At 34.6% G+C, this 10000-nt stretch overlaps 3 non-coding genes and 3 pseudogenes across 3 annotated transcripts; 4 read left to right on the top strand and 2 right to left on the bottom strand.

Annotated features, from left to right (window-relative positions):
• LOC125370568 overlaps positions 1-630 on the top strand; it is a 1777-nt pseudogene extending 1147 nt beyond the window's left edge.
• A 2066-nt stretch (positions 631-2696) lies between these two features.
• On the top strand, positions 2697-4188 carry LOC125370570 (annotated as a pseudogene).
• A 602-nt stretch (positions 4189-4790) lies between these two features.
• On the bottom strand, positions 4791-4863 carry TRNAF-GAA. The gene has a single exon. It is a non-coding gene; the product is annotated as a tRNA-Phe (tRNA).
• A 1458-nt stretch (positions 4864-6321) lies between these two features.
• TRNAT-UGU lies at positions 6322-6394 on the top strand. Its single transcript has one exon. It is a non-coding gene; the product is annotated as a tRNA-Thr (tRNA).
• Positions 6395-7678: 1284 nt separating this feature from the next.
• On the bottom strand, positions 7679-7765 carry TRNAS-GGA. Its single transcript has one exon. It is a non-coding gene; the product is annotated as a tRNA-Ser (tRNA).
• Positions 7766-9678: 1913 nt separating this feature from the next.
• LOC125370538 overlaps positions 9679-10000 on the top strand; it is a 3381-nt pseudogene continuing 3059 nt past the window's right edge.

Genomic DNA, 10000 nt, shown 5'->3' with positions numbered 1-10000 from the left:
GAACATTATGAAACTGCGCAAAGAGTTAAGCAAACTTTACAACGTTACAAAGAACTTCAAGACATTATAGCTATCCTTGGGTTAGACGAATTATCCGAAGAGGATCGCTTAACTGTAGCAAGAGCACGAAAAATTGAGCGTTTCTTATCACAACCCTTTTTTGTAGCAGAAGTATTTACGGGTTCCCTGGGAAATATGTCGGTTTAGCAGAAACTATTAGAGGATTTAAATTGATCCTTTCCGGAGAATTAGATAGTCTACCTGAGCAGGCCTTTTATTTGGTAGGTAATATTGATGAAGCTACTGCGAAGGCTACGAATTTAGAAATGGAGAACAACTTGAAGAAATGATCTTAAATCTTTGTGTACTGACCCCAAATCGAATTGTTTGGGATTCAGAAGTGAAAGAAATCATTTTATCTACTAATAGTGGACAAATTGGCGTATTATCAAATCATGCGCCTATTGCCACAGCAGTCGATATCGGTATTTTGAGAATACGCCTTAATGACCAATGGTTAACGATGGCTCTGATGGGCGGTTTTGCTAGAATAGGCAATAATGAGATTACTATTTTAGTAAACGATGCAGAGAAGGGTAGTAACATTGATCCACAAGAAGCTCAGAAAAATCTTGAAATAGCAGAAGCTAACTTGAGAAAGGCGGAAGGCAGGAGACAAATAATTGAGGTAAATCTAGCCTCAGACGAGCTAGGCACGCGTAGAGGCTATCAATGTGATTTCGTAACTATAAATAATTAGTAGAGTAGGTGCGTCCGAATAATAAGCAGAACTTCTGTATAAGCAGAAGTTCTGTTTATACACCCTATTTTTTTTTTTTGATTCTGCCAATTGAATAGAATCATAAGTATAATCAGATTCTAATACAACAAATTTGTTTTCAATTCAAAAATGAAATAGAATGGAACGAAAAAGATCAAAAATCACTAAACTAAGGTGGGTAAAAAAATTTATTAGATAGCATTGATTCTGATATCTAATAATTTGTACCTACTATTGGATTTGAACCAATGACTCCCGCCGTATGAAAGCAATACTCTAACCACTGAGTTAAGTAGGTCATTTATCATCCCAAAGATAAAGAAATATAATCCGTCGCATCGACGATTAATTTTAATTATAAATGGAATATTATTTATAAGCAATACCGATTAAAATAAGCAATACCGATCAAAGAGATCAAAGAAATAGAATAGGATGCTGGATCATATAATATTCATCTTGACAAGAAATTATTGACATGATAAAATATGTATCACAAACACAAGGGCTATAGCTCAGTTAGGTAGAGCACCTCGTTTACACGCGCGCCAATGCTTTTTTTTTCAAGGGAGTCCATCATGTAATCAAAAGACTTATTGAGAAGTCGATGTCTTACTCCATTACTTTTAGGGAACAGGAGAACAATAGCCTGACACAAAGGGTTCGGTCCAATTTAAGTGCCTTTGCAGACACCCAATAGAACCCATCATTGATTTAAGACCTTGATAAGGTGAATACCCAGTCTATTCAATGCTAGGCATAATGAGTATAAGGACCTCAAAAAATTCTCTTTCGTCCCATCCTATGAACTTTAAGGTGTATGAAGTTTCATATTTGATTCTTTAAGCAGAAGCGGGGCGATGGAGATTCCATTTAACTTAGGTTAATCTAAGCCAAAAGCAGACCTACGTCAGGATAACCCTTCTTTGAAACACTTTGGTAGTGCTCTCGGATCGGAATCCATAAATCAGAGCACGTGGAGCCATCCTCTTATCTTTCCGCCAAGAGAATTATGGTAGACTAACCGATTATTTATATCAGTTAATGAACGAGCCCAATGCAAAAAAAATGCATGTTGGGTCTTTGAAAAGTTCGAACCATTTTGATAATAATCAGTTTGATCTGTTTTACTGAGAAGGTCTACGGTTCGAGTCCGTATAGCCCTAAACAAAAATAAAGAAAATTCAAATCAAAATTAAAATAAATAAAAATGAAAAAATTTTAAATAAAAATATAAATAAAAATAAAATTTCTAATAGAATTTAGAAATTCTAAACAAAAAAACAAAATTGAGAATTCCCTTTGAATTCCCCTTTTTAGAGCGAATCAAAAGTGAAGTGAAAAGAAAAGGCGAGAGGAAAGAAGTAAACATAATGTAAAAATTATAGCCAATGAATCTTGAAACGAAACATGTACCAAAGCAAACAAAGAAAACTGGGTGATTGAATCAAAATAAATTGTTGTTTCGATTAACTGATTATGGATAAGTTTGGAATTCATTCCAATTCGACTTGACTAATCTAATATATTTTCCGCAGTCATAGGAGTGCGCCTATGTTTCTGATTTACGAATATGATATATTCTGGGCATTTCTAATAATATCAAGTGTTATTCCTATTTTAGCATTTCTAATTTCCGGAGTTTTATCCCCAATTAGCAAAGGGCCGGAGAAACTTTCTAGTTATGAATCGGGGATAGAACCAATGGGCGATGCTTGGCTACAATTTCGAATCCGTTATTATATGTTTGCTCTAGTTTTTGTTGTTTTTGATGTTGAAACGGTTTTTCTTTATCCATGGGCAATGAGTTTCGATGTATTGGGGTTATCCGTATTTATAGAAGCTTTAATTTTCGTGCTTATCCTAATAGTTGGTTCAGTTTATGCATGGAGAAAAGGAGCATTAGAGTGGTCTTAGCCTTGAATATTCTGCAAAAATAATGAAAAAAAAAAAAATAACATTGAGACAGTTATGAATTCCATTGAGTTTCCCTCACTTGATCGAACAACTCAAATTTCAGTTATTTCCAACTACATCAAATGATCTTCAAATTGGTCAAGACTCTCTAGTTTATGGCCACTTCTCTATGGTACCAGTTGTTGCTTCATTGAATTTGCTTCATTAATAGGCTCACGATTCGACTTTGATCGTTATGGATTAGTACCAAGATCTAGTCCTAGACAAGCGGACCTAATTTTAACAGCCGGCACAGTAACCATGAAAATGGCTCCTTCTTTAGTGAGATTATATGAACAAATGCCTGAACCAAAATATGTTATTGCTATGGGGGCATGTACAATTACAGGGGGATGTTCAGTACCGACTCTTATAGTACTGTTCGGGGAGTCGATAAGCTAATTCCTGTAGATGTCTATTTGCCGGGCTGTCCACCTAAACCGGAGGCGGTTATAGATGCTATAACAAAACTTCGTAAAAAACTATCTCGAGAAATTTATGAAGATCGAATTAGGTCTCAACCCGGGAATCGGTGTTTTACTACCAATCACAAGTTTAATATTGAACGCGCTACTCATACTGGAAATTATGATCAAGGATTACTATATCAACCACCGTCTACTTCAAAGATCCCTCCTGAAACATTTTTCAAATATAAAAAAAGGTCAGTATCGTCCCACGAATTAGTAAATTAGAGGAAGAGCTCATTTGTACAGAATAACAAAAAAAGGCAAACCAATCTTCATAAATTTCATCGTGAATGTGAAATACTTATATTATACAAAAAATAATTATTAAAATTATTATACAAATAAAAATGCGGAAGGGAGAAAAAAGATGCAGGGTCGTTTGTCTGCTTGGCTAGTCAAACACGGACTGGTTCATAGATCTTTGGGTTTTGATTACCAAGGAATAGAGACTTTACAAATAAAGCCCGCAGATTGGCATTCCATTGCTGTCATTTTATATGTATATGGTTACAATTATCTGCGGTTGCAATGTGCCTATGATGTAGCGCCGGGCGGGCTGTTAGCTAGCGTATATCATCTTACGAGAATAGAGTATGGTATAGATCAACCAGAAGAAGTATGTATAAAGGTATTTGCCCCAAGGAAGAATCCTAGAATTCCGTCTGTTTTCTGGGTTTGGAAAAGTGCGGATTTTCAAGAAAGGGAATCTTATGATATGTTGGGAATCCTTTATGATAATCATCCGCGTCTGAAACGTATCTTAATGCCGGAAAGTTGGATAGGGTGGCCCTTACGTAAAGATTATATTGCTCCTAATTTTTATGAAATACAAGATGCTCATTGAATAATAAGAAACTAATCTTCAGTCTTCCAACTACAAATATTCAAGGACTATTTGTACGCTCTCTTATAGATCAACGGAGTCATTGAAGTTTCATTCATATTATTATGGATATGGATAGACTAAATCAAAAAAAATAATACAATTAGGGATTCGTTGAATTCTCAAATTTTGAAGATATTGATTTTTGACAAGTCGAGTTAATAGGATGAACTAAACGAATTCTGCATCATGAACTTTGTACCGCGCGCATCCCTTAGATGAGCTCTAAAAAGTCACATAACATAGGAGGGAATTAAGAAATAGAAAAAGAATATGAAATAAAATACAAAGAAATGAAAGAGGATCGGATTCTATTTATATTGTATCTGAGACGAATCTTGGGTATTTCCACTCCTCAACTCCTATCGACTAGACTTTTAGGTCTTTTAACTAACTAAAGTGGACTTTAACTTTCGAGTCTATATGAAGTATTAACATTCTTTTGATCGAGGGGAGACAAATTATGAACAAATCAAATAAAAAAGAAGAGGAAACATAATCTAATTTTTTTTTACATACTTTTTATAACATAAACGCTTTACCCATCTAAAAAGGCTATATCTCCAGACATCTAGATGGATAAGTTAAGTATATATCATGATCTATACTATTAATGAATATGTATGTCGATCTATATCAGATCTATATCAATTAATTTGATATAGTTGTAGAATAGATACTCATACACAAATTAATCATGTGCCAGGAACCAGATTTGAACTGGTGACACGAGGATTTTCAGTCCTCTGCTCTACCAGCTGAGCTATCCCGACCATTTTCAACGCGTCGTCTTCCTCATTTTACTAAACGGCTTTTGTCTATGTCAATTAAAAAAAAAGACGAAAAAGTATTCTAAAGTCTTATCCAGACCCGGAATGTTTTGTATCTTTTAAAAAAACGAATAAAAAGACGACTTCGTAAAAGTAAATTTCAGCCCGAATAATGATTTGGATTGTTAATCATTCCATTTTCCACTGGAATGGGGGTTTCTTGTTTTGCTCAAAGATATTCATTTTTATGTATATCATATCTATCCCAAGACTTGTGAAAAGAAATCCAGCCCGGATATGTTTGTGAAAGAATCGAATGAATGAGAAAGATAACGAAATTTGAACCGTTAACAAAAAGAGAGAATAGGATAAAAATAATAAGGGAGTCGAGCGGGCCTGTTTTGGGGATAGAGGGACTTGAACCCTCACGATTTCTAAAGTCGACGGATTTTCCTCTTACTATAAATTTCCTTGTTGTCGATATTGACATGTAGAATGGGACTCTATCTTTATTCTCGTCCGATTAATCAGTTATCTATCAGACTATGGAGTGAATGATGTGATCAATTAATATTCAATCCTTTCTTCAACTTGGAATCAATTCAAATCAAAACAATTCTTTTTTTTTTTCATATAAAGATAAAAAATACGGATTCGGCCCCCTATTAATCATCTGAGATATTATTTCAGTACGTATCCGTATGTATATATGGTTATCCTTTACTTTATCCTTTCTGGAATCTGGAATTTTGATGGAAGGATTTCTTTACTTTACTAATGCAACGCAGTCAACTCCGTTTGTTAGAACAGCTTCCATTGAGTCTCTGCACCTATCCTTTTTTTTTTATTCTGTCTTTATGAACCTTTGTTTGTTTTCGAAAAACAGGATTTGGCTCAGGATTGCCCATTTTTAATTCCAGGGTTTCTCTGAATTTGAAAGTTATCACTTAGTAGGTTTCCATACCAAGGCTCAATCCAATTAAGTCCGTAGCGTCTACCAATTTCGCCATATCCCCTTTTTGTTTTGAGATTCAAATCTTATTATTACCCGCCTTTCATTTATATTCTATTGGAACTGTTGAAGTATTAGATACCGATTCCTATAAAAATTGCTATAACTATAAAAAGTGTTTCCTCTTCTTTTTTTTCTTGTCTATCTTCTTTCATCTCTATCAGAAATCCTTCTTTAGTCTAATCAGAAAGGATTCTATCATTTCTCTATCCGCAATTCAATATAGATGTATATATACCACATTTATTATATATACTTCTCTTACTCTCATTCTTTCTCGTGCAATTTTGAATACTCGAACGGTCGATTCTTTTTCTTTTTCTATATTTTTTCTTTTTTCTATATTCATATTAAGTATGAATAACTAATAATGAAAAGAATAAAAAGTTAATAGCCAAGATTCTACTAGTTTACTAAATTCCTATGCATGTACAATTTCTGTTATGTGAGCCCGCTTAGCTCAGAGGTTAGAGCATCGCATTTGTAATGCGATGGTCATCGGTTCGACTCCGATAGCTGGCTTTTCTTTATTTGTTTGATTTTTTACATAATTGATAATGCCTTTTTGAAATCAAAGAATATTGAAAAAGCTTCGTTCCCCTTTGCCAAGGGGGACCCATTATTATGTGGTAGGAACTTCAAATTATGAATAAAAGTTCAAAGTTAGAGTAGTTAAATCTCTGCAGAACAAATCAAGAACAAGAAAAGGACCTTTTTTCTATATACATTATTGGTATATATACAAAAAGGTCCGGATATTGATACAATCCATCTCATTATTCTTTGTAGTATACTACTTCAGTAGATTTTGTTTCATTTATCATATTTATCCTTTAGTTCAGTAGTTCAGTTTTAATTTAGGTTTTTGAAAATTCAATAAAAATAAAATAAGTAAAATAAGGAGTTTTTATGTCACGTTACTGAGGGCCCTGTTTCAAAAAAAATACGCCGTCTGGGGGCTTTACCGGGACTCACTAGTAAAAGGCCTAGGGCTGGGAGCGATCTTAGAAATCAATCACGCTCCGGTAAAAAATCTCAATATCGTATTCGTTTAGAAGAAAAACAAAAATTACGTTTTCATTATGGTCTTACAGAACGACAATTACTTAAATACGTTCGTATCGCCGCAAAAGCCAAAGGGTCAACAGGTCAGGTTTTACTACAATTACTTGAAATGCGTTTGGATAACATCCTTTTTCGATTGGGTATGGCGTCAACTATTCCCCGAGCCCGCCAATTAGTTAATCATAGACATATTTTAGTTAATGGTCGTATAGTAGATATACCAAGTTATCGCTGCAAACCCCGAGATATTATTACAGCGAGGGATGAACAAAAATCCAGAGCTATGATTCAAAATTATCTTGAGTCATCCCCCCAGGAGGAATTGCCAAAACATTTGACTCTTGACCCATTTCAATATAAAGGATTGGTCAATCAAATAATAGATAATAAATGGATCGGCTTGAAAATAAACGAATTGCTAGTGGTAGAATATTATTCTCGTCAGACTTAACTCTAACTAAAATAACAAGGGTTTGGATAATTTTGCCCCCTATCGCCTAAGTAAAGAAACAAAAAGAAAGTAAGGGTTTGGTTTGATCGGGGGGTTTTCTCCCATTCATATATCATAGATATATAGGGATATTTTCATTCCTTTCCAATTTTTCCAGTATTTTTTGTACCACAGAAATTAGGAATAGAGAATCTATATCAAGGAAAGGTCTAACTGTTGGAATAAAGGTATCCATTGTTATGGGATTTGATACATTGCAGTCAGTAACATTGATAAATTAGGTGAAGGTACGGAAAGAGAGGGATTCGAACCCTCGGTAAACAAAAGCCTACATAGCAGTTCCAATGCTACGCCTTGAACCACTCGGCCATCTCTCCTACATAATGATTATGGCCCCGAACCCGAGTGAATCGCGAGTCATTCATATTAGATTGTTGAATAGGTATGGTACGTACAATCAATTCTAACTAATAAAAATAGAAAAAATAGAAAATTTTTAATCAAATAAAGAACTTTCCTTCGAAATTGGGGGATAAAGATAATTTTTTTTTGTTTTTGTGAAAAACTCTTTCTTAAAAGCAATAAAGATATGTATCTATTCGTGTTTGTGAAGTTTGTAAAGATGGCCCTTCCGTCTTTTTTTGATATCTATACCGGCTTAAATCATTGGATTGGAACGATCTGTTTTTATGTTATTTTGTACCGTACAACTACTTTTTTGTGGGATCGTTTTCTCATGAGAGGTAATTAAAAGAAATTATAAAATGGATTGCTACTTATGCCTAGATCCCGGATAACTGGAAATTTTATTGATAAGACCTTTTCAATTGTAGCCAATATCTTATTACGAATAATTCCGACAACTTCGGGAGAAAAAGAGGCATTTACTTATTACAGAGATGGTGTGATTTGATTTTTTTTTATTTACCGCTTCAAGTCTTAGGAGAAAGACACATTAGTCGGGATAGAAAGATTTGAAATAACTCTACGCTTGTTGAAGGTGAAGTTTATAAGTTTATAAATAAAATAATTCCTTCCTGTCGGGTATCCCTGATTAATGCAGCCTCAGATGCTTCCAATTGTGAATTCTAGCATTGAACGTAAGGTTACACCTATGACTATGGGTTCTGTATTGCAGTGCAGGTTAACCCTACCCCACTAGTACCAATAGGCGGCATAGAGGAAGAAACACTACGCCTAGGAATCAACAACACGAAAACTTTGTTAGAAATTATCCCTTTCTTTATTGGGATTGGGACTAAGAAGAATGGTTGGGACAACAAACATCCATCTCGTTCGTACTTTGGATACCCGTATAACCATCGAAGACTGCTGAAGTGACTAATTCCTAGAAATTAAGGAAGATTGAGGACAAAGAAATTGTTGGAGTTAGCTTAATATTATATTTTTCTCTAGTATCAACATGCTTGATGTTAAGAAAAGATCTTTGCAGGAAGGTTGGCTAGAGATTTCTTGTAAAAACACTAGTCTCGTTTCAGTTCATAATGAGAATATTTCACTCCCCTTTTATTCTACGTTTTATTCTCATTATGCACATTAAGGGAGGAGCCGTATGAGATGAAAATCTCACGTACGGTTCTGGAACGGAGATTCTTTGAATCGAATGACGACCGTAACGGATGTCTGCTCAATCCGAAGGAAATTATGCAGAAGCTTTACAGAATTATTATGAAGCTATGCGGCTAGAAATTGATCCCTATGATCGAAGTTATATACTCTATAATATAGGCCTTATTCACACAAGTAATGGAGAACATACAAAAGCTTTGGAATATTATTTTCGGGCACTAGAACGAAACCCCTTCTTACCACAAGCTTTAAATAATATGGCCGTGATCTGTCATTACGTGCGACTATCTCCACTATAGAAAGAAAAGAAAAAAGGAAAAAATAGGCTTTCTACATATGCATTGTCAAAAACAACGATTTTTTATCAGCTGTAGAAAATAAAGCAACTTCATAAAAGTCAAAATATGAAGAAAAAAATATGCCTAGATACTTTATTCTATGGATAAAGGATCTAATTGATAGAGGAAGCATCGTAAAGATCAATTAGCGAGATTTTTGGACGATACAATAATAACCTGCTTACTTATGTCATAATATGAGACAAAAGTTAGGAATCAACTTCTGTAAAAGAGTAGATCCCCTAAAGTATTGAGCAGCGGTGTAGCATCAGATCCCAAAGATAGTAAGTCTTTCTTATGAGGGAAGGTCTTTTCAAAGATTCTATATAAATTTCTATATAAAAAACCTGAGATAGTTACCTTCAGAAAATTCTAACGATAGTAGAAGGTCTGCGCTTTATTCTTCTGAAGGTGGGAGAAAAGATAAAACTGATTTTTCATCCAAATTCCAGTTTGAAACTCATGTAATGTAATTAACCCCTTTTGGTTAACTCGAGAAAAAAAATGGGACACCAAAAGAATTGACTGCCGAGCCGTATGAGGTAGGAAACTCTCAAGTACGGTTCTAATGGAAGGAATTTGCTTGCCTATTCTGACCGAGGAGAACAGGCCATTCGGCAGGGAGATTCTGAAATTGCGGAGGCTTGGTTCGATCAAGCCGCAGAGTATTGGAAACAAGCTATA

This window comes from Ricinus communis, chromosome 7 (assembly GCF_019578655.1).
Source record: "Ricinus communis isolate WT05 ecotype wild-type chromosome 7, ASM1957865v1, whole genome shotgun sequence".
NCBI classification, from domain to species: Eukaryota; Viridiplantae; Streptophyta; class Magnoliopsida; order Malpighiales; family Euphorbiaceae; genus Ricinus; species Ricinus communis.
Note: the sequence above shows the minus strand (reverse complement) of the source record. Positions and strands in the feature narration are given on the sequence as shown.